We start from the raw sequence: 24,382 nt of genomic DNA on the forward strand, positions 1-24,382 counted from the left end.
CCTGTCCTTGACCCTCTCTTCAGATATGGAAGGCCTGCCTTCCTTACTGCTCTAAAGGAGATGAAGCAGTGAATGGGGAGGAAGGTGTGGGCTGCCACACAATACCAGTAAGTCTCAAGCAAAGAGGTAGAAAAGAGGTCATCTCTTCAGACTTCATCAGGGAGAGAAGGGGCTTTTGGAGGCACATGATACTCATTCCTTCACAAGAGTTCTAGGGGATTGGTCACATTTTAGAAGTCAAAGGAGGCAGTCAGTAAGAGCTGAGCTAATTCCTACCTTTCCCTAACCACAAGCTTGGGTTACCCAAAATCTATACCCCCCAACACAATACACAGAGAAAATACTCTTATTAAAATGTTTATTGGGGAGAATCGAGATTCTCAACAAGGAGTTAATTATTTTGTGGGGGAAAATTTTCCTCCCTGGAAATGCTTCGGAAGCATTTTCTGTCCAGTTAATAAAGGCACATCACTGAACACAGTGCTTTTAGCACTGGTTGGGATGGCTGGAGGCACCAGGTTGACTTGACACCAGCAAGTGGGGTTTGGATGTGGCACAGGCTTCCTGTGGGGCACGGATTGGGGATGCCTTGATACAATATCTTCCCCTTAAATGCCTCAACTTTCTGGGGCTGTCTGTCCTTGTCTATGATCTGTCTAATCCTTGTAGGATAATTCTGGCCAACAAAGATAGCTTGTTGGCTGCAAGATCTGGTAGATGTCACTTTGCAGGAGGGAGCCATGTAGTTGCAGGGATAGCCCTGGACAGGCTCTGCTCTGACCTGCAGTTCTGGCACATGCTGAGCTTTCCCAAGCTCCACTGGGGAGGAAAGGGGCTCTTGGGGACACGTGATATCTATCCCATGCCTATGCCCCAGCTTCTCCTCTAGGAACTTTCCAGTGTCTTTCCTAATTTTCTGAGCTTCAGTAGTCCCAGGAAAGGCAGCTCTACTTTTAACTCGACCTCTATTCTGCACAGATGATGACAGGGAGGTACCCTTTTCCCGGGAACTTTCTTGTTCTTCATATCTTATGCTGGGTTTATTAAACCACTGCAAAAAGTCTTCATCCATTTTCTGAAAAAGTTTCAGGAGGAGGCTGTGTTTTCAAGGTTGGGGAAGATTTGCTCCCAAGCACCTCCTCTGATGTCTTGCTTTGAACAGGATGGCCCTTTCTCCTCGGTTGGGATGTCCCCAGTCCAGCATCCCCTCCACCAATCTCTCCTCCTTTGGGTCTTGGCAGGCTCACTGTCTTTGTAGTGTTTGTGAGAAATTCTTTTTGTTGTTGTTGTTGTTGTTTGTTTTTTGGTGTTTGTTTGTTTGTTTGTTTTTAAGACAGAGTCTCGCTCTTTTACCCAGGCTGGAGTGCAGTGGTGTGATCTCAGCTCACTGAAACCTCCGCCTGCTGGGTTCAAGCAATTCTCCTGCCTCAACCTCCTGAGTAGCTGGGACTACAAGCATGTGCCACCACACCCGGCTAATTTTTTTTGTATTTTTAATAGAGAGGGGATTTCACCATGCTGGCCAGGCCAGTGTCAAGCTCCTGACCTCGTGATTCACTCGCTTCAGCCTCCCAAAATGCTGAGGTTGCAGGCATGAGGCACTGCGCCCAGCTGCTTGTGGGAAATTCTTATCTGGGCATTTCTGTAAGACATGCTTATGGACCGTGGGTTCTTGCTGCTGTTCCTTACAGATCTCTCTGTCCTCCAAGTGGACATGCACCACCTGGGAATTTGCCATGTTCTCATGGAGATGCCCTGGGCATGAGTCAGTAAGTCCTTGGAAACCAAGTTATCTAAGGCAAGGGACATGTCAGTGAAATGGCTTTGAACTTGGCTATGCTCACTCTGGGCCAATTTAAACTTTAACTCGCTCAACATCTGATTTTAAGGTATGATGACTTAGGATTTTGGGGAACTGATATTCTTGATGGGAAACTTTCAGTTGTAGAAGTGCTTATTTATGCATTTATCACTGAGAAGCTTCCTGACTTGCTGGTTGTCAAGTTGTTCCTAGATGGTGTTTGAAGAGCGCAGAGCTCCTCTGCCTTGAACATCTCTTTAGACCCATTGGTGACATAAAAGGTCCTGCTACTGCCCTGAAGCCTTTCTACATTATTACTGGAACTCTCTCTCTTATGCCTTCACTCACAGTGAGCCCTAGCTTGCCTTATGGGGAGCCTTTGGCTGCATCTACTGGCTAGTACAGTCTGTTTTTGACTGACTTCGCCTATGATGCTGTGTGGTGGGGGCAGAAAAGTCTGTCTGCCATCCTCAATTGTCTGGACTTTCTGTAAGCTCATGGTCAGTATCAGAGAATTCTCTTCTCAGGGCTCCCTGCCTTTCTTTGTCACAGGTGAGATGATGTGGTGAGGATGACCCAAGATGGGGAATGAGCTTGTTGCTTCTAACTTTTCTCCTTGAAAATCTGTAGTGCTTCTTCTAAGGGGCGTGGAAGCCCCATCTTCGGAATCTGTCTCTGTAAAGTCATGGTCAGTATCAGAAAATTGTCTTCTCGGGGTCCTTTGCTTTCTTTGCCGACAGGTGAGGTGACACGGTGAGGATGATCCAGCATGGGAACTGAGCTTGTTGTTCCCAAGTTTTCTCCTTGAAAACCTTCTTCTAAGGGGGTTTGGAGACCCCATTTTTGGAATCTACACCAGAAATGGAGGAGGCTGAGGAGGGAAGGTCGAAATGGGAAAAGGAAATGAGAAGGTCCTCTTTCGAAGTTAAAGATTTCTGTGGATTCATGGACTTGGCAGGGAAGGCCCCACAGCATCCTCATACGGAAAGTTTTAATATGGGCTTCCAACATCTTTTGTTTGTTGGAACTAAGGAAGGAAATCTCCTGGGAAATATCAATGCGGTGGTCTTCACTCACCAATGCTGCCAAATTTCGATGTTTTATTTGGCTTTGGAATTTCTCAGGAAGAGACATTGTCTGCTTGATTGAGTGCCATGAACTATGCACAGTCCCAAGCATTTGACCCTCATTGATTTCCTCAAATTTCTTGCTCAAATGTACTGTCAGGGCATTTTCGAGTTATTTCTGACCTAGGCTCTCCCCTGAATGATTCCCTGATAGATGCATCATGTGACTTTCCAGGTTTCTCTGAGAGTTAGACCTCAGATCCTCATCTGAAGATGTCTCCAGCTCATGCAACAGATGATCTTTTGGGCCATTCTCCTGGCTATATCCCTGATAATTTTCCATGTTCTCCAGGGAAAGCATGTTTGAGCTCCTCTCGTGGAAGCTTTTAGGGATGCTTGATTCGAAATTCATTAGAACATTGCGGCTCTGACTTTCAACCAAAGAACTATGTAAGGGTCCATGATTGCTCTCTGACTCAGATAGCTCCGAAATTTTTTTCTGAGGATGTAGCATTGACAGAGACTCATGGATTATGTGAGGCAGGCCCCAATTGCTCTGGATGAGTCTCTTTCAAAGTTGGTGCTCTCGTTTCTTCCTTAGCTCACAGCTGAATGGAAAGTCTCCAGGAATGATGGAGATGGGAACATAGGCTTTAAAGGCCTGGCTGAACAATGCAAGGTTGGGAGCTGGAGGACAAAAGTCTTCTTGGGATTTTTGAACCACAGAGGGTAAACCCCACACACTTTCCTGTACTTTCTGCAACACGTTCCACTCCAGGTGGTTAATTTCAGATGGCGTAAGAGACCGTGCCTCATTCTGGGGTCTATGAAAACACAGTCCACAGATCCTAATCAGGAATAGAGGACTAGGTTGTAGGGCTGGAAGTGGAGATTGATGTTGAGCACTGGACTGGACCTGAGTGCAATGTGGGGACTGACCCTGGGGCAGGGTTTGAGGCAAGGGTAGAGGTTGGGTACTAGGCAAGGACAGAAGTTGGGGATGGAGAAGCACTGGAGATTCTTGGAATGTAGACGTATTTGTAATTCTACTGAAGAATACAAACATGGAGTAATGGCCATGTTGGACAAGAACAGTAGGGTGCAGAGACTCACTGTGCAGAAATGGGAGACCCCAGAAGAGCTCGACATATTTTTGCTCTAAATGGTCCTCAACGCACTTAGAATATGGGGGCTGCTGATGGATGTGCAGTTGTTCTAGTTTGTCTTTACTGGCCCAAAAAGGAAGGGAGGCTGCCAAGTCTTGCTTATCTGCAATTGAGGCTAACATTTTCTGTGAAGAATTTAGTTGATAGCTTGGCCTACGTTGTTTTGGAAAAGATTCTGCCTTGTTTTCATTTTCTTTCCACATTAGGAAATCACTCCTTTTTTTGACTTGTCTCTGCAGGAGTGCCAGAATGTCATGACTGAGAAATGAAAGGTTAATAGGCTCTATGAGGTTGACCACAGAGTGCCCCCCTATAGTGGTCTCAGAAGAATGAAGGGTAAGAAGCTCTTGCATGAAATCATATGGTGCAATAGGGGAGGGAAACAAGTCCTTGTCATGAGGCTGCCACCAGGAGAATTCTGAAGATGTGGGGTATGAATGGTCAATGCCTCTGATTGTTGGGACAGAGGTGGATGATCCACCAGAGCTACCTAGAGATAACATCTCTGGAAAAGGCTTCAGTATTGTGGGACTTGCTTTAGACTGAGTTACAGTGCAGTCCTTCAGTGGTAAAGCAGATGGGGTTGGTGGTTCATGATGACAAGCACATGAATCAGTGGGATTCATGGCCTGGGAAATATTTGGTAAGGTGTTCATATCTTGGGATAGGGTAGAGTCAAATAAAAAGATGGCGTTCAGAGACAAACTGGCCTCAGGTTGGAGACTGGGCTCCGCTCTCTGAATGTGATGTGGTGGGAAATGGGGAGAGGGAAGCTGTTGGGGTGGGGAATGGTCTATGAGGAACTTCGAATCCAAGGGAGAAGCAGGCTGTGGTGGCAGAGGGTGCCTCAGTGGTGAGGGAGAAAATAAGTCAGCTAACAGGGTGATCAGGTCAGGTGAGAGAATTAAGTGGGTCAGTGGAGAAGGCTTAGGCCAAGGGGACAATATTAGGTTTTCTGGAGGGGTTGCTGAGGGGGTGGAAGCCAGAGTGAATGATGACTCAGTCGCAGAAGCTGAAGAAGCCAAAGGGGACACAGAGGGAGCAGCATCTTTCAGGGACTCCCAAGACAGCAGTCGCTGGATATCGGCAGTTGCTCTGTTACACACATGACAGCTGGGGTCTGGGCATAACAGTCGACGAAAACGGGTGGTATCATGATGCTGGCCCAGGGGACTGCAGGAAGCAGGAGGTCCAAAGCTGCAGCCAGGACAAGAACAAAGAAAGGAGGGTCTGTTAGCCTGGCAGGGGTGGGGCCCCCTGAATCCTGCTACCTCTTTCACATTGTCCCCACCCATGACCTCACTATGCACTCTGTAGCCTCTCCCCAACACATTCAATTCACATACCTGTTCCTGTGGGGACCCACTCCCACAACTATAGCAGTCTACAAGGAATCCCTGAAGTGAATAGAACATGCTAAAAAAAAAAAAAAAAAAAAAAAAAAAGGAAGGGGTGGGAACAAGGACAGAAGGGAAACGATTAATCACCTTTTCCGAATAGAAAGCAACTTCCTTTCCTCTTCGGCTTCTCTCTGGAAACTTTTCCGGTCTGGGAAACCAGAACAGTATGTTATATGCAATGAAGCAGAGGCACAAGGCTCATAACAGAAGTCACTCTGTGGAAGACCCTTGGGATATTAAACTCTGATAACCCCAAGAATAGTTAGTCATTGATAATATTCACAAGTTCACATGTGTATGCATCATTAGTAAAGTCCTTTCACATACATTACCCCATGTGATACTCAAAACCACCACGTGAAACACAGGCATCAGTGGTTACCTCCAGGAGGAATCTGAGCATCAAGGAAGTCAAAGTACTTATGCAAAGTTGTGAGACAGAAGCTCTGACTCCAAGCCAACCAGTAGTCCTTCCTCGATATCTAACTTGGCCACCTATTGGGCAACACTCATTGCTCAGGTCCATCACTCCATCTTGCCCATGGATGGGCAGGGCAGGGCCTCTGAGCAGTGTCTCAGGTCTTATCACTTTCTCATGAGCCTGTCTTCTGAGGGCTGTTTTCTGGTCAATATCCATCCAAGTAAGGTGAGTCAGGGCTCAGCCCTGTCTCAGTATAGCTGTTTAGAAAACAGAGGATATTCTCCATGGTTTGAACAGCATGGCTTCCCAAGGCAACTGAGTGCTGTGGGTGCCCAGTCTTAACTGTAGGCCCAGACCTGCATCACAGAGCATGGAAGAGTCACAGAGGGTTTCTGAGGGTGGGGGTAGCAATAAGAGAAGGGTGTGTCCACAGCCCTGCCTTTTACCAGCCCAGCTGACTCCACCCCTCCTGGGCCCTCCAGGTCCCTCTGTCCTACCCTGACACTCCATTTCCCAACTCCATCCTTTCTTCATGTCATATATTTACCTCAGTGGAATTTTTGGTTTGTTCCAACAGTAAACCAGGTATTATCCGAGTCCCCCTTTATTGTCTGGAGCCCTTAACTGGGACCCCACCAACTACACTGCCTTGAAAGCCTGAAATACTACCTGGAATATTTGCTGTACCCAGGCTTTGCTACTCTCAGGATCACATATGTCCTCAAATCCATCTTATGTACAGAATGTTTTTGCCTTACATTAACCCCGATATGAAACTTAAATTTCCTTTATACTTACTTTGTTTTGTGAATGTTGAACATTACATTTTTTTGTGCTGAAGTCAGTTTTTACTATTTCCAATCAGAAGGACTGTCTCAAAAGATTAAAACTAATGTTATCAAGGAAAATGAGCTCACTGCCCAATTTGGGTTTTTGAGAAAAGAAGGTTTTTATTGTAAATTAACCAACAAGGAGACAGGAGTCCAGCTCAGATCTGTCCCGTGTGCTGGCTTTCATGCAATCTTTTTATTAGAAAAGGTTTAGGAGGTAGCTTCTGGGATTAGTAGGTGATCTGTGGAAGAAAAGAGGAGGTCTGGGACATCCTCGGGCATGCACAGTTTTGTTTACCACTACCTCATGGATCGCATGTGCACATTTTGGGGGAGTTAGTTTGAAACATGGTAGAAATTTGGCCTATGACTTCAGCAAGCTTGTTCTGGCCAACTCCAGTTGGCCTTATTAGTTTTAATCCATTTTAGCCAGTTTTTTAATCTCACAAGCAGAGACAATTTTGGCGTTTTAGCAAGTTGTTGTTGAATCTGCTGTCCTGTAAACTGATGATTTTTTCAGTCATTGGCTTTTTAACTCTCTGGGGTATGGTTTAACTAACAATTCATTATTTAACATCTACAAAACTAAAACAAGTATAAAATAAATGTATATAATTAAAACCTCAAGGGTTCTTGGGGGTGAATTTATAACACTTATTTTTCTGAAGTTAGTGAAGTTTAAACTGTTCAAAGACCTTTCGAACATGCTCTATACACAAACACACATACACATCGACCTAAAAAGAAGAAGTTGAGGCAAAATCAACATAAATAGAGAATTCATTTGGGTCAAGCTTGAGGATCGCAACCTGGGAACACAGATGCAAGTCACCCTCACCCTAAATATACACTGTAATTAGCACCAGTTACAAATGGGTTTTTAAAGTTGAAAAAGGGGACAAGGAGTGGGCTGATACAAAGTTGTTATCAGGAATTCTCATTGGTTTACAGAAGCGACATTGATTAGTGATTGGCTATACTTTGTTAAGCTATAGGGTGTGGGTTATATTGTCAAATGTGGAATTATTTGGTTAATGTCTAGCTACATGTGGCAATAGCAAGCAGTTTCAAGAGATGAATACATAGCTCAAGGAGGAAGTAGGGCCATGATTGCTGTCTCATTTTAATGTCTCTCTAGGCCTGATAACTAAAAGGACTCACATTCCTCAGATAAAAGTTCCTTTCTTTATAAACACACCCACATACCTATCGTGTGACAAATCAATCAATATTTTCAAATCCAATATCGATTAGTTCCTCCTTTTATTTCAACCTCTTATTTGTCATTTGGACCCACATTTTCTAACTCTACCTCAAATACACACAGTCCCAGCCCTCCTCATCAGTTTCATAACCAGTCTGTGACTCCCTTCAACCAGATATACGTTACAGTGTGCTAAGCTATTGTGATGTGCCCTGTGCTGTAGCTCAGTAGCTAAGGTATTGCCCTTTCACACTGGCAGTCAGATTTGATTCCCTACTTAGAAAGTAAGTTCTTGGCTGGGCGCTGTGGCTCACGCTTGTAATCCCAGCACTTTGGGAGGCCGAGGCAGGCGGATCACGAGGTCAGGAGATCCAGACCATGGTGAAACCCCGTCTCTACTAAAAAAATACAAAAAATTAGCCGGGCGTGGTGGCAGGCGCCTGTAGTCCCAGCTACTCGGAGAGGCTGAGGCAGGAGAATGGCGTGAACCCGGGAGGCGGAACTTGCAGTGAGCTGAGATCGCGCCACTGCACTCCAGCCTGGGTGACAGAGTGAGACTCTGTCTCCAAAAAAAAAAATAAAAAAAAAAAATAAAAAAGTAAGTTCTTTCTGGTTTAATATCTACATGACCTTGTATAGTCTCTTCTCCTCCACGGGCTATCTTAAATTTTCCTTTCTCTGAGCACCTGGGAGGTTACTTTTGGTAAAGTTCAAAAGCCAGAAATATCAGCCATTTGGCCTGGCTAAAATAAGGTAATAAGAAATTTTAAAAGACTTTATTAAAGAGGACTATGGTTAAAAGTCAGCTTACTTAAAAGTGGATATTTCAGCTCTAAAAGCCTGGACTCCTTGGGAAAAACAGGAGGCACCAGATACCCCTTTCTTGGCCCTGTTCTTCCAAGGACTCCACCATAAAGCCAGTAAGCAATTAAGAAATTTAAAAACTGGCAAATGAAAAATCTTACAATTATTGTAGTAATCTTCTTCTCTCTGTCTGTCTATGTAATTATACATGTGTTGTGTGTAATGTTTATATAAAAGAGCTCTAATTAATTGGCTTAAGCAAAAATAAGTGCTTAAATCAAATATTTTGAAAGCAAAATAAAAACTGTAATGCCTTTTAGTTCATGTAACTTTAGTAATCTTTGGGAACTAAAAACAGCTTTAAAGATTATTGATAAAATAGAGACATTTTGGCCAGAGGCAGTGGCTCACGCCTGTAATCCCAGCACTTTGGGAGGCCGAGGTGGGTAGATCACAAGGTCAGGAGATCGAGACCATCCTGGCTAACATGGTGAAACCCCATCTTTACTAAAAATACAAAAAAATTAGCTGGGCATGGTGGTGGGTGCCTGTAGTCCCAGCTACTCCAGAGGCTGAGGAGGGAGAATGGTGTGAATCCAGGAGATGGAGCTTGCCGTGAGCTGAGATCATGCCACTGCACTCCAGCCTGGATGACAGAGCAAGACTCCATCTCAAAAATAAATAAATTAATTAAATAATGATATTTTGTCTCAATTATGCAGGTCAGATATTAGGCTTGCTAAATGCTTTAAGGTCATAAACTACTTTGACTTTTGAAAATTGTTCAATTTATTTTGGAGATGTTATATTCTGAATAAGGCCTGGGGATTTATGGAATTAACCACGCCCCCTAGCTATGCAAGGTTTTATAACAAGAACGTTATAAAAAAAAAGAGATTTTATATAAGAAAGGATGTTGTATGGTAAATTCTTGTCCTGAAGTAAAATGACTGGTTGTTTAAAAAGAGGGATATTTAAGACAAGTCAGAAAGTCTAAATATGTTATACATGGTCTGTGTAAGTCATAAAAGAATTTATGAAAAATAATTTATGCCAGAAATGTTTAGGGCACATCAGAAAGTCTAAATATGTTGTACATGCTCTGTGTAAGTTGTGAAAGAATTTATAAAAAACAATTTACGCCAAAAATGTCGTACAATGTAAAGGTGATTAGGCCTCCTAAATACTTCATAAAATGCCACTGTTACTCTTAACTGCACAGCCTGCATGCTTTACAGCTTGGTAAAACCTGGAACACATGGAGTTAGATGTTGGAAAGAGCCAGGCCTTATCTGCATTTCTGTCTGGGTCCTAGGCTCCACACCTAGTACATAATTGAAATCCCTTACTTACCAAGGCTTTCACCAAAAGTGAAAGTTGCCAAGAGTTAACACTGTAATATGTAATTGAGACTGCTGAAAAAATAGGTTTAGATTCAAGGTGTGTAAGGAGAATGAAATGTGTTTTTTGTAAGAGATTATACGAAGGTATGAGAATTTAAATTTTTTGCCTAGGTTAGAGGGTTAAAGGATTGTTTTAAATTAAATAAAACTAAAGGTTTGAACAAGTTGTGGAAAGTTTATGAAAAGTTGATTGTGAGAGATTCTATGTGTGAACAAATTGGCTAAAGTTAAAATGGCATTATTCAGTTTTTTCCATAAATTGGACATTGGAATAAAAGCACAACAGAGTTTCTTAGAACATTGTTCTGCTCTGAGAAAAAAAAAATTGTACAGGGTTATAAAAGGCTTATAAAAATCTTACTTTATGGTCAAATTAGTTAAAACTGAATAGATTTATAAAATGTTATTAAAAACTAGCTTTAGCATTAAAAATACACTAATAAAAACATAAAATTTGGATTTTCTCTTTTAAAAAGGATTTTTATGTAATATTAAAAGATGAAAGTTTTTTGTTTACCTTTTAAGTAAACTACAAAGGACAAAGCAGGGAAGGGAAGGAAAGAAGAGACAGTCACTTGGCCTCATGCTATCTTCATTGGGTCTTGTTTGGGAAGCTGAGTCTCTTCTCTATCAGAATGATGTTTTTCCTTTAAAAAAAAGTTTTCAGTTATCTTTTTGGCTAAATGAATGACTTATGGTAACCTAAGATTCTATTTTGTAATATCCAACGTTTTAAACTTGTGGTATTAAATAAATCTTTCAAAATCAAACTCTGGATTATCATGCTAAATCAGCCAATACTAAAATTGTTTAAATATACAATTTGAATGAACTCCATGGTCTTAAGTCAAATTACCTATGATAACCCATTAGTTGTCAGTGCTATGCACCCAAATTGGAGAAACAACTGGTATTCAAGAGGACATAAGACCATTGTTAAGCATGGACTCATGAAGAAACAGGACAGCTGCCTTGTCCTTCCTGAGTCCTTAAAGCTTTTGTTATTAAAGGCTCTGCATTCCATGACTCATCATGGAAGAGATAAAATAATCCAAATTGAAGATATTGATGTGATGACTTATAAATTGCAGAAATAGCTTAAAACCAATGTTTAGTTCCATATTCCTGGGAAGACAATCAAAGCTTCAGGTACCTGATGGGCCATATAAACATTTATAAAGGGATTTCATTCAATCGTCATTTTCAATGCATATTTTCTTGTTGTATAAAAGTTTTCCCATGCAAGAAGGCTGATGTTATAACAGTAGATTATTATGCTACGGTGTATTTTCACTAGGTAAAGAAAGCTTTTTATGGTTCACTGAGGACAGTCCCTTCACAATCTAGAACCTGACTGGATCTTCTGAGAATATCAGAGAAAGACTGTCCTTGCCATCCACACTACAGCAAAACTGGAGCCTTGAACCTTGGGTTCATAATCTCACAACTGAGAAGAGTTCCTCCACACTCCTGGAACTTTACCTCCATTGGAACCCTTAAGGTAAAACTAACCAGGAAAGTTTCTCCCCAGAAGAAGATGGCATCCCTGATGAGAACAGGTTTTCCCAAGATCACGGATCAAGACTTCTACTATCACGAGACTCTTATCGTTGAATATTTTTTCTGTGTTTATGCCTCCATGAACAATAGAAATGAAAAGGAGGTCTATTATATAAACTTACAGGGTATACTTTTATTTGTGAATGATTTTGCAGCCAGCCTTATATATGAATAACCTTATACTTTAATAGATAGAAGATGAAGGCCCAATGTAGGTGAGAAAGTTTAGTCCTTCATACAATGCTTCATAATCAGTCAAAACTCCTCTTAACACACATCATGGATTAAAGAGAACATTGCCACGAGGGCTTCACTCTTCTAGAAGCACATCATTTGTTAGTTCCTTTTTCCATGACTTAGAACAAAAGAAGAAATAATTAGAAATGTCTCCCTCATAATAGGCTTTACAGCAAATTCTACTTTAAAGGCTATCATTACACAACAGACTAAATTCTCTCCTGAAAGTTATGCTAAATAATAGAATTGGCTAAACAGAAAAGTGCCTGTGCAGCTGCTGACACTTGTGGCCTATGGAGAAACACATCAAATATAGATTATAAAAATTCAGTTTCAAGGGATTAATGAAAAATCCACTTAGTCACATGAGTAGACTCTTCACCTAGCTCATTCTTTAATCTATTTAATTTTATATCGTTTGGTTTATGGGGGCCCTGGGTAAGGGTCATACTCCAAACTCTTGGTATTATCCTCCCAGTAGTCATAACAGTCTCCCTGGTGGGGTGTATTCTCTCAAAGTTTTAAATGTTTGCACACAGCCATCTCTAGAACACCAAATGTTCTGTCTTCAACTGGAATGGCGAAAGCTGAAAGAAATGTGTGACTACGAGGACACCATAACCTATGAATAACATGCTGAGACCAGAAACCAAAGTGATGGTAACTGAGAGTGGCACTAAGGCCCTAGGTTTTGGTCACATTCTCACTTAAGTGAGAACCTGGCCGAAAGGGGGGAATTTTTTTTAAAATAAAATTATGGGAGGCCATTATTTGGACTGAGCTCATGCACCTGGCCCCAACAAACCAAACCAAACTAAAATGAAGTCAGTCATGCTAAATGTGACATAATCAAACTAAGACTTTAAAAAAAATTGATCCTATAACAGACAAGGTTTTGCTTTTCTCCTATAAACAGGATGCTCCAGTGTAAGGAGGTTCCCTCTACTCAGTCTTTATTCTCCCCTTGCAAAACCCACTGTTCTACTCTTTCCCAGTGGGTTTCAAAACCATATAAGTACATTTACAATCATGGTAGTAATACCAATGACTAACGTTATGGTCAATCTCTCAAAATTGAGAAAATGACCAAAAAGGGGGACTTTTTAAAGCAAACTAAATATGGCCTGAGAAGGACTCTGCACTTCTATATTTGAGTCCTTGTAGATGAACTGTAACCTAGCTTAACAGTCAGAAAAATTGAAAACCTAACTCAATAGTATGCACCTGTAACAACAGCTCAGTGTTGGCCAATCCCAGCAGACATACTTCAACCACTCATAGCCTGCTGAATGTTCAAATTGTGTTCGAATAAGGCAAATGCTGAGCTATAACCAATCTCACTGTTTCTGTACCTCACTTCCAATTCCTGTATGTCATTTTACCTTTTTTGTCTATAAATTTGTTTTAACCACGAGGCACCCCTGGAGTCTCTGTGAATCTGCTGTGATTCTGGAGGCTGCCCAATTCATGGATCATTCATTGCTCAATTAAATTCCTTTAAATTTAATTTGGCTGAAGTTTTTCTTTTATCAAAGTAGAGAGTTCATTTGGGTCAAGTTTGAGGATTGCAACCTGGGAACACAGATGCAAGTCGGCCTAAATATATACTCCAATTAGCAGCAGTTACAAGTGGGTTTTCGAAGTGAAAAAAGGGGACAAGGAGTGGGCTGATACAAAGTTGTTATCAAGAATTCTCATTGGTTTACAGAAATGACATTGGTTAGTGATTGGCTATACATTGTTAAGCTGTAGGGGGTGGATTATATTGTCAGGTGTGGCATTATTTGGTTAATGTCTAGCTACATGTGGCAATAGCAAGCAGTTTCAAGAGATGAATACATAGCTCGAGGAGGAAGTAGGGCCATGATTCCTGCCTTATTTTAATGTCTCTCTAGGCCTGATAATTTAAGAGGACTCACAGTCCTCAGATAAAAGTTCTTTTCTTCACAAACACACCCACACACCCATGCTGTGACAAATCTATCAGTATTTTCAAATCCAGAATCTATTAGTTCCTCCTTTTATTTCAAGCTCTTGTCATTTTGACCCCACATTTTCTAACTCTACCTCAAACACAACCAGGCCCAGCCCTCCACATCAATTTGGTAACAAGTATGCAACTCCCTTAAAACAGGGATAGGTTACAGTGCCCTAAGCTATTGTGATCTAAGAGACCAAAATAGATGCCCCTTTATCAACAAAGGCAGACCCTTAGGTTAAGGAAACAAAGTTACGTATGGGTCAAGGGTTCAGGGCCTGGATGGCATGGCAAATTTATAACTTTCTATAATTAAACTCCCTCTAACCAAATGAGCTATCAGCTCTGATTGGACAGAGGACCAGCCTTACAAACGTTCTTTTCTGATAAGCTATTAATATTAGACTGCCAGTTTCTACCAGCTTATAGGGGCTGCACACAAACCACATTTGCATCCTGTATTTCACCTTATGATATAAAGGGCCAAATTCTACCTCATTTTAGTGCTAAACCCCCACTCCAGAGTCAATATGGGATGTGTGTTACATATGTTTACTCATTATGGTGTGCTCGGCTCCTGCATAAATATATATATCTTTTCCCCAAAACTTGTTGAATACGTATGAATATGAATATAAAACCTAACCTGTCCTTCCCCTATTCCAACAGAGAGCACCTTCATTCCACACTGGATGCTTTCCCTTCCTGGCTTGCAAACTGATAAGAACAATAAGGCTCTCCTTTCTACTATTTAGCCATCTTGGTAGTCTTTTGGATGATACTACTGATCCCATCAGCCTTTGGTAGCAGAGTGAGACTTAGGTGTGTCAAAGCCATAGAGCAGAAAGTAGTCTTAAGCAACCTCACCTGACTACACTGTAGGCCATGTAAATGTGATCTTTTCCTGAGTGCCTTGGCATCCAAAAAAAACTTGAGAACATCTGCTTTATATTCTATATAATCACCCCTGCAAATGTCCAAATACCAACTGCGTGTCATACTTTATTCAAGCTCCTCTTGTCAGGTTTAAATGATCCCAATATCCCCCATCCCTAACCTGTCTTCCTACACACTCTTTTCTAAACTCTTTATCATGACAGCTGTCCTCTGAACTGTCTCTTAATTTCTCATGTCTTTCTTAAACTATGAAGCCCTTTATCTGACACCCATGGGCCACCACTGCTACTTGATCTCTTTTGAAGGGGTAAGACAGCCTTCAAGCCAGGCCAGGTCTCCTTTCAATTATACAGGAGAAGGTAACCTGCCTTGAGGATAAAATCTGCCAAGAGATGCCACTTCCTCCTCTCTTTGATATGCAGGCTCAGCCAAGTTTTCATCTAATAAATATTTACTGCTGGAAACTAGGAGACACAAGCATCTGTAAGCCACTGGCTCTGCCCTTGACCTCCTGGTGCAGTTAGAGCAATTAGTTCTACACAGCTCAAGATCTATACACATGTAGAGGAGAGTTTCCCCCACCTCCAGCATTTACAGTCGCCAAGTGATCTCTGGAACAGATCAGATACTGTGGGTCATAACTCCTCAGACACATCATGCTTCTTAGCAAGAAATCCCTGCATGTCCACCCTCTCCAATTTTCTGATACAAATTAATAATTCTTTGAGAAGATGGTCAAAGAACATCTTCTCTCTTTTAAAATGTCATTCATTAGCTAGATGTCTTTACAAACATATGTGTGCCCACAGTTGAAAGCTTCAAGAAGTTTCAGTAAAAAGGCTTTTCCCCAAATGCTAATAAAATTCCCTTTCTGAACCTGGTACAAGCTCCTTCAAAATTTAAAGGAACAAGAAACTAGAGATATATTTATTTTCTTTTTTTGTACCGCCAACAGTAAATTCCATTGACATTGAGTGGCAGTGCTTCACACCACTTATCCTTTCTGCACTAGCACCAACTAGAAATAATAAATTTGCCTACCTTATAAAGAAGTCTACTTCCAGCTGTCTCAGTGCATTTTCACAACCTATGAGGTTAGCAGGTCAGGCATTGTGCCTTTTTTGTTTTTGTTTTTTTTCTCTTTTAATTTGCTTTTATTGTAACAGGCACTTAGATTTTCTCTGAATATTGTGCCTATTTTATCAGTGAATGCAACCAAAGCTCAGAGAGGGTAAGTGACTTCTCTAGATCAGACAGCAAATAAGTATTAGAGCTCTAATGAATAAATTCTCTACATTCTCGATGCTTCTACTTTAAACAATATTAATATGTAATTTTGTAAAATTAAAAGTATCCCCAATCCTAAAATTAAAGCAGTTGTATACCTAAGAATATTCACTTTGCCCATTAAATGCTGACAAATTTGAGAAGTAATGAAAAACTATTTTTGGTACTTTATCACCTCTTAGGTAACTTTTTCTTTCCACACTTAGCATCATTGTCTTTATAGAGTTTTTTTGTTTTTTTTTTTTCCTATCCTCTTCTTAAAACTTGCTTTGAAGAATTATATTACATATGACTCCCAGTAATGTATAAAATAAAAGTTTAAAATGTCATCCCTCCCAGGAAAACATTTCACACATTCTAATGTATCTACCTCCATGCCTTGTAATAAGCTCTTACCAGAGCATTTTAGGCAGCCTTTGGGAGGTGGCAGAGGTGGCTTCTGGTAGAGTGGCACTGTCTCACCACTACCCCATGACATCTTCCCAATTTACCTACATCGCCACCCAGAAGTCTGTTCTTGGATTTCACACTGCACTTAGTTATATTGTCTCCAAAGAGGAGTCTTTTCCAAAAATTCTACTACAGTAATATGCTACCATTTGAGGATACTCAGTATACATGGCAATAAAGTTACATTTTGTCTAAGCTTGTTGCTCTCAGATTTTTGTAGTACAACCAACCATATTAGAATCTCTATGAAATGAGAGCTTTGGGGTCTAAATGCACTTTTCATCAAGTCTCTGGGTGCCTCACTTTGCCCTCTTGCCAACACTCTCAAACTTAGCCCTTGAAATCAGCCAGAATGATGACGTGTAATAATTAACATTTAAGAATAATGAACACCTAGCCAGGCGCGGTGGCTCACGCCTGTAATCCCAGCACTTTGGGAGGCTGAGGAGGGCGGATCACGAGGTCAGGAGATCGAGACCACGGTGAAACCCCGTCTCTATTAAAAATACAAAAAATTAGCTGGGCGTGGTGGCGGGCACCTGTAGTCCCAGGTACTTGGGAGGCTGAGGCAGGAGAATGGCGTGAACCCGGGAGGCAGAGGTTGCAGTGAGCCGAGATCGCGCCACTGCACTCCAGCCTGGGCGACAGAGTGAGACTCCGTCTCAAAAAAAAAAAAAAAAAGAGTAATGAACACCTTATATTTTTGAGGTTCTATTCTTAATAAGTCAGAAAAGGGTGTTGAAAGGGGAAATGCAATCCACACAGAGAACATGAACAAATCTACAGTATCTAGAAAAGTGCATGTCTGGTCAAACTAAAGCATAAGATATGTGCCTGAGGATGAACCTAGCAAAAAATTAGGCTGAAAAAGTAGAAGGGGACCCAATGTGAAAGACTTTAAATGACAATGTAAGAAGCTGGACCTTTGCACTGAGGGCAGTGGGAAGCGAATTTTTCTATACCATAAGAACAGCACACTCAGCTCTGTGTTTTGGAAAGAAGACTGGCAAACAGAAGCTGGTGAGAGTTCATGGGGAAACATACAAACCAGTTACTGTATCACATAATACTCTTTCTCTAGCCAGTGATATAAAACAAGATGAATTCTGGTTTATACAAAAATGTTAACTTATGGGCTTATATTTCTCCACAATAGAGGAGTAAATCCAGCTTCTCACTTACTCTCCCTTGGATATGGCTTCCCAGTATTCACTCATTCTCAGGCCACGTCTCTGGTGGCCAAAGATGGCATCCAGCCAGGAGAAAGGAGAATCATTGTCCTGGCATTCCCAAGCAAAGTGCCAACTTTGAGGGTCCAGGACCAGCTTAGGTTATAAGAATACTCCTGAAATAATCACTGGTAACCAGAGAGCACTAATGGTCTAGCTAAGTCAGGCTACTCAAAGTGTGATACGTGGACCAGTCCCTGTCCACACATTTTGTGACTGTGTGTCACAAGATGAATATAGAAATCGAGAGTGGTTAGAAATTTTACTGCAATTTGACAGGGTAATTCAATCTAATAATAAAAAATTGAGGCTTGTATTCTGTATGTGTTTGTCTTTTTTTTTTTTTTTTTTTGAGATGGAGTCTTGCTCTATCACCCAGGCTAGAGTGCAGTGGCGTGATCTCAGCTCACTGCAAGCTCCGCCTCCTGGGTTCACGCCATTCTCCTGCCTCAACCTCCTGAGTAGCGGGGACTATAGGCACCTGCCACCAGGCCCGGCTAATTTTTTTGTATTTTTAGTAGAGACAGGGTTTCACCATGTTTGCCAGGATGGTCTAGATCTCCTGACTTCGTGATCCGCCGTCCTCGGCCTCCCAAAGCACTGGGATTACAGGCGTGAGCCACCACGCCCGGCCTCGTGTGTCATTTTTTTTTTGTTGGTTCGTTTTTGTTGTATTTTACACAACTGTCAATCCACAGTGGATGCAGGGGTGGGGAGTCCTTTACTACAGATAGTTTTAGAATCTGTGGTTTAATGTACATGCTCCACTGTGAAGCCTTGGTGTATGGTTAATTTTATGAGTTAACATAAGGGAAAGAAGAATTTGCTCCTTTTTTCTACCTTCCTGCCTGAGCTAGGGCATCAATCTTCTCCTGACCTCAGACTGAGACTTACACCATGGGCCCCTTTTGTTCTCAGGCCATAGCTTATATATATATATCTTACTGGTTCTGTTTTTCTGGAGAACACTGACTAATACAGTAAGGGTGCGTCAGGATCCTGGAAGCACATGGGGAGAATGCTGGGGAAAACTTTCCCTCTGGCTATGAGAAAGGACTAAAACAAATGTCCATTATAATCCTGGGGCCTAATTTGGAGAGGGAAAGCACTCTCCCAGACTTATTTTCTCCTTCCTATTTTCTCATGCTTTCCTCCACAGTGACCCATCCTTAGTCCGAGTCTGGTAAAAATTTACTCTGGAAAAGCTTTGGCTATGGCCGTTATAATAAGCTAAACATTACATGGCCATTCACCCACCTTCCCATTGGAACTTTATTGCTAGAATCAAAGTATCTAAATGGCTCTCCTAAGCCATTAAGAGCAAAACAACTTTGAGCTAGACTAACACGAGGTAATTACTAAATTGAGTCAAATTCCTTTGCTATGCTCTTGGCACTGAGGTATGGAAACTCCAGAGTCCCGTAAGAGGTCTGAAGAAAAAAAAATCTTCAAGACAAATTTCAGATATTGGAGTTTTTCATTAAAAGTACGTTTTAGAAAATTGTTTTAGTTAACTTGCTAAAGCAGTTGTATGGGGAAGAAATGTGTGCAGCTCTTTGGAGACTTGAGGTTTTCATTTCTCTTTTTGAAATAAAATGGAAACAATAATAACACAATTAAAAATAAAATTAGAAAAACATAATCTAAGAGTATTTTGTTTCTTTTTCTAATTAAAGCTCTGCAATTACAGTTTCACTGGAGAGCAACCTGTGTTTTTAATCTCACTGTCCATGAAGGGCTAATACGGGCAACAGGTGGTGAGATGTCTGCTACACTCTTGGAAGTGACCTTGGAGAACTTTCCAGTCTGACTGAGAAACCTCATCTGCTTTCTCGTTTTATAAATTGGAAACTGAGGCCAAGACAGGTTTAATTCTTTTCTCCTTAATTCATTGTTGCATGCACATGTGTGTGTGTGTCTGTATGTGTGTTTTCTCCCAGGGACCTTGGAAACTGGATGTCTGCACAGTTTTAACATAATTTAGACATAGAATATGAGATTTCTTCCTTTCCAAGTCCCTAAATAACCTACCAGCACCAAGAGGAGGGCTCAAAAAGCACCAAGTTTTATCTAGTATTGCCTTGAAATACATAATTTTTGCCTAAGTGAACTTCGCAAACAATTAAGATAGTAATGCTTTTTGTGAAAATCTAACTAAAATCTAGCTGAAAACGTATGAAAATCCAACTAAAATGTGACTCACATCACTCAAGATTCTCACATCTAGAAATAAGTAAGATCAGTTTTGGAAGGTAAGTGCACCTCATGTGCCAATTTTAATAATGGTAGCTACCTGGGCACATTTTAAAGATTCTGAGGGTCTGTCTGAAAAAAAAAATGCAGTGATCTACTAGTGACATCTGGTAGGAGAAGGGAGGAAAGGGGTCAGACTGATAATAAACTTGCTACATATTTGCCAGCTTTGGCTTGGATATTAAGGAAACTACCCAAGATTATTTTTTCTGAGCCCTTTCCAATGCTTACTCAAACAAAGTATTAAATACATCAATTTAAAAAAATTACATTCCAGTCATTTCTCAAATTTACATACGTAGGCAAAGTCAACCAAGAACATTCAAACAAAGGTAGAAAAAGTACAGAGTACAGGCTACATTGCTTCCCAAACACTTCCTTTTTTTCATGTAATAACAAATTGCAAGACAGAATTTGCCTGCTGGAAGAGTGAGTGGAGAATACAAATATCCCCAGCATCCTGGCTTAGCTATTTCTTGGCCATGCTGCCCAGCACCTGACACTGGGGCATCCTTAGCAATACTTTTGGGAGATTAGGTATGAAAATTCTCTTTGTAAAGCAAAAGTTGCATTGGTCTCTTCCCATCCCTGAATTGCTGAAATGAGAACGCAGGCAACCCTTTGGAGGGCACCAAGATCAGGGTCTGCCCTATTGACACAGATATTTTTGAGAATCAATCCAAAATTGTCGTTATTAAAAAATCATTCAGCCAGGCGCGATGGCTCACACCTGTAATACCAGCACTTTGAGAGTCCGAGGTGGGTGGATCATTTGAGATCAGGAGTTTGAGACCAGCCTCTGCAACATGGCAAAACCTTGTCTCTACTAAAAATACAAAAATTAGCCAGGTGTGGTGGCATGTGCCTGTAGTCCCAGCTACTTGGGAGGCTGAGGTGGGAGGATCATTTAAGCACAGGAGACGGAGGTTGCAGTAAGCTGAGATCACACCACTGCACTCCAGCCTGGTCAACAGAGCTAAACCCTGTCTCAAAAAAATTAATTAATTAATTAATTAATTAATTAAATTTTAAAATCACCCAGTGGCTGGTTTTCAGTGATTCTTTCCTATAATATTTAAGATTTTGAGAGGGGGACCCATGATTATTTATACAGCTCGATTAGGTTCTTTTCCTTCATTTGAACCTGAGCTCTTCTTTCCAACAAGACACAGTGTGATATGCACTGAAGATACAAAGGGAAATAGGAGATAGTCTGTGCTTTCAAGGAATTCAAACCTAATTAATGGTCAAAGAATATATACAAGCATGTGATAGTCCAATATCAGCAAATTTTTTCTGTAAAGGGGCCAGATAGTAAAAGCTGTCAGTGCTGTGGGTCATCCGGCTCTGTGGCAACTACTCAGCTCTGATGCTATAACACAAAAGCAGCCACAGCCAGTCCTTAAAAAATGGCATGGCTAATTTCTAATAAAAATGTATTTACAGAGAAATTCTGCTAACCAGATTTGAACTACTGTTTGCTGACCCCTGACTTAGATTCTACTCGGTGAATCATAGAATTTGAGCATCTCTCAGGGGAAAAGTTTAAAAAATGGGCAGATCAGTTTTTGGTTAGTGTGGTGGCTTGAATAATGACATATTTATTCATAGGTGGTGATTTTTTAATTTATTGAAATCCCAAAGAAGATCTATGACATCTCTGGTGAATCTGTGAGAAAATTACGTAGTTACGTTTACTAATAGAATGGTTTTATTCATTTAAAAACTATTTTTAATACAAGATTTGCCATGTCACCAATTGATTCAATGAGGCACAATTGCCAAACTTGAAAGTAATGTTGTAGAAATCCACAGGGCCGAGTGAAGAACACCCTAGAGGGAAATAAGAAAAATCATCATGGAAAGCATACAGTGTAAATGCACCCCCATCATGCAGAGAGTGAAAATTTCAAATTATCATGGAATAATCTGGAAAAACCACTCTCACCCCAAAACCTCAACAGAGACTCTCCCCATTCATCTCCCTTCCAACAACTAGGAATTTGTTGAGCAATGAGACAAATAAAGCAGTCTGGAGAATTTGATGGAAGATAAGAAAACACTATTTTCATATTAGCTGTACTGATATTCTAATGAAATCCTTACCTTACAAAAAGAACTTGTTCCTGAAAAGTGGATTTCAGATGTTCGTTGAAACACAAAGGCCTATTGTACAGTCAGGTGCAGAAGTCCTTCTGCTGACCACCTGGTCATGGACAGAGGCCCGGGACCAATGATGCCCTGTGTCCCTGTGTGTGTTAGTTCATTCTGGGTCACAGTCATGAAGTGTCACCAGTATCCACAGAGCTGTGCGCTCTGTTTTCCACTCGCTTCCATGGCTTCTGCCTCCTGCCATAAAACCAGTGAGTGTCGTGGTGCAGGCAAACCCTGCAGGCTGCTGAGCTGAGAAGAGGCCAGATCCCCAGAGAGCTATGCAGCAGGCACTGGGACACTTCCACCCCACCTGGTCCTGCCCCCACATGGAGCTCCCGTGATTAGAAATCCATATGGATCATGTAGACCCATCCAACACACTCCTGGCCTATGGCTGGGTGACACCCTGCATATGTATTTAACTTCCCCCTTCCTTATATCAGATGTTGAGTGATCATGTCTGTGGCCCTGTCTCGTTAAAGGCTTGTGATTAACTGTGAAAAGAAGGAAGAAAAAGGAGAGGAGAGGAGAGGAGAGGAGAGGGGAGAGGAGGAGAGGAGAGGAGAGGAGAGGAGAGGAGAGGAGAGGAGAGGAGAGGAGAGGAGAGGAGAGGAGAGGAGAGGAGAGGAGAGGGGAGGGGAGGGGAGGGGAGGGGAGGGGAGGGGAGGGGAGGGGAGGGGAGGAGAGGAGAGGAGAGGAGGGGAGGAAGGGAGGGAGGAAGGGAGGGAGGGAGGGAATAAGGAAGAAAGGAAGGAAGGAAGGAAATACAAAGGCTTTGTGTAAACAGTGCCACCAGCTCAGCTTATATAACAAAGCAGCTCACGTCCCAAAGTTCATCACACTTTTCCTCATCATATGATCAAATTTTATAGTGTCCTGGAGATTAGAGAGACAAGCACTCTGTTTTACTGTGAAACCCAATTCCAGGCAGATTCAGTGATAGTCTATGGCAGAATCATTGCCAACATTCACAAAATGATACTCATTTCTGGCCACCAAACTAACTTCACTTCCACATCACAGATGTGTCTGCCCTAACCCAAGTGTGTGTGTGTGTGTGTGTGTGTGTGTATGTGTGTATCCTTAATATTTGGAGCCCATCAAAATATCCCAAAGATGTCAGCTGACAAATTTAGTACATCTTTTACCCGACATTAGGTATTTATATTTTCAAAGAGGATTTTTTAAAGACCAAAGAGTCTTTCAAGGCCTGAATAATGATTTTGTAATGGCAAAACTTCAAACATCATGAGCAATAAAATAACTTAATTGAACAAGGGAAGTGGGCTCTTCTGCAACTAACCCTGATTATTAGTTTCCCAAACACTTAAGAAACAGTTTTTTTCAATCAAGTTAGTAATGGATAACCAGCTGTCCATCCACCATATTCATTTCTCACAATTTTCACACAAATTGCATATCATAAATATCACAGCAAACTATCCAATGGATTTGGTTAACTAAGTTCTTTTTTTTTTTTTTTTTTTTTTTTTTTTGAGACAGGGTCTTGCCTGTCACCCAGGCTGGAGTACAGTGGTGAAATCATAGCTCACTGCAGCCTCAAACTCCCTGGCTCAAGTGATCTTCCTGCCTCAACCTCACAACTAGCTATAACTATAGGCACATGCCACCACATCCAGCTAATTTTTGTTGTTGATTTTTTTTTTTAAGAGACAGGTTTTGCTATGTTGCCCAGGCTGGTTTTGAACTCCTCAGCTCAAGCAATCCACCTGCTTCAGCCTCCCAAACTGCTGAGATTACAGGCGTGATCCATAGTGCCCAGCCAACTAAGTTTCTTTCTAAGTGTGTTTATATAAAACCTCACTCTCAAGAATCTAAAATAGAACAGGCAGCACACGTTTCTTGGTTCCCCAACTCTGCTTACTGTATAGTATGAAATGCTGGGAACTCTAAGAAATGTAAGCTATGGTTCCTGTCCTAAGGAAACTGGTGTAGTCAACACAAAAATAAACAATAGAGCAAATTATCATTTGGCCAATGTAATTCCCACAAAAATGTAATAGTAACATACCAAAACCACTCCACTTTTCACTGGTTTCCCTCTGCATTTAGGATAAAGACAAAGCTTCCTAAAAGGGCCTGTGAGAATCTGTGTGCTCTGGGAAACAGCCTTTCTTCTGGACATAGACCCGCTTGCTCTCTCTGCTCCAGACACCCTGTCTTTCGGTTCCCTGTCTGACAATGCTCCGTTCCATCCCAAGGCCTTTGAGCAGACTCTTT

The 24,382-nt window shown here is 41.4% G+C and overlaps 1 pseudogene; it reads right to left on the bottom strand.

The window, feature by feature from the left end:
* Positions 1–344: 344 nt before the first annotated feature.
* LOC129478511 (spermatogenesis-associated protein 31D1-like) lies at positions 345–6,177 on the bottom strand (annotated as a pseudogene).
* Between the last annotated feature and the right edge of the window lie 18,205 nt (positions 6,178–24,382).

The sequence above is a fragment of the Symphalangus syndactylus genome, chromosome 3 (assembly GCF_028878055.3).
Source record: "Symphalangus syndactylus isolate Jambi chromosome 3, NHGRI_mSymSyn1-v2.1_pri, whole genome shotgun sequence".
NCBI classification, from domain to species: domain Eukaryota; kingdom Metazoa; phylum Chordata; class Mammalia; order Primates; family Hylobatidae; genus Symphalangus; species Symphalangus syndactylus.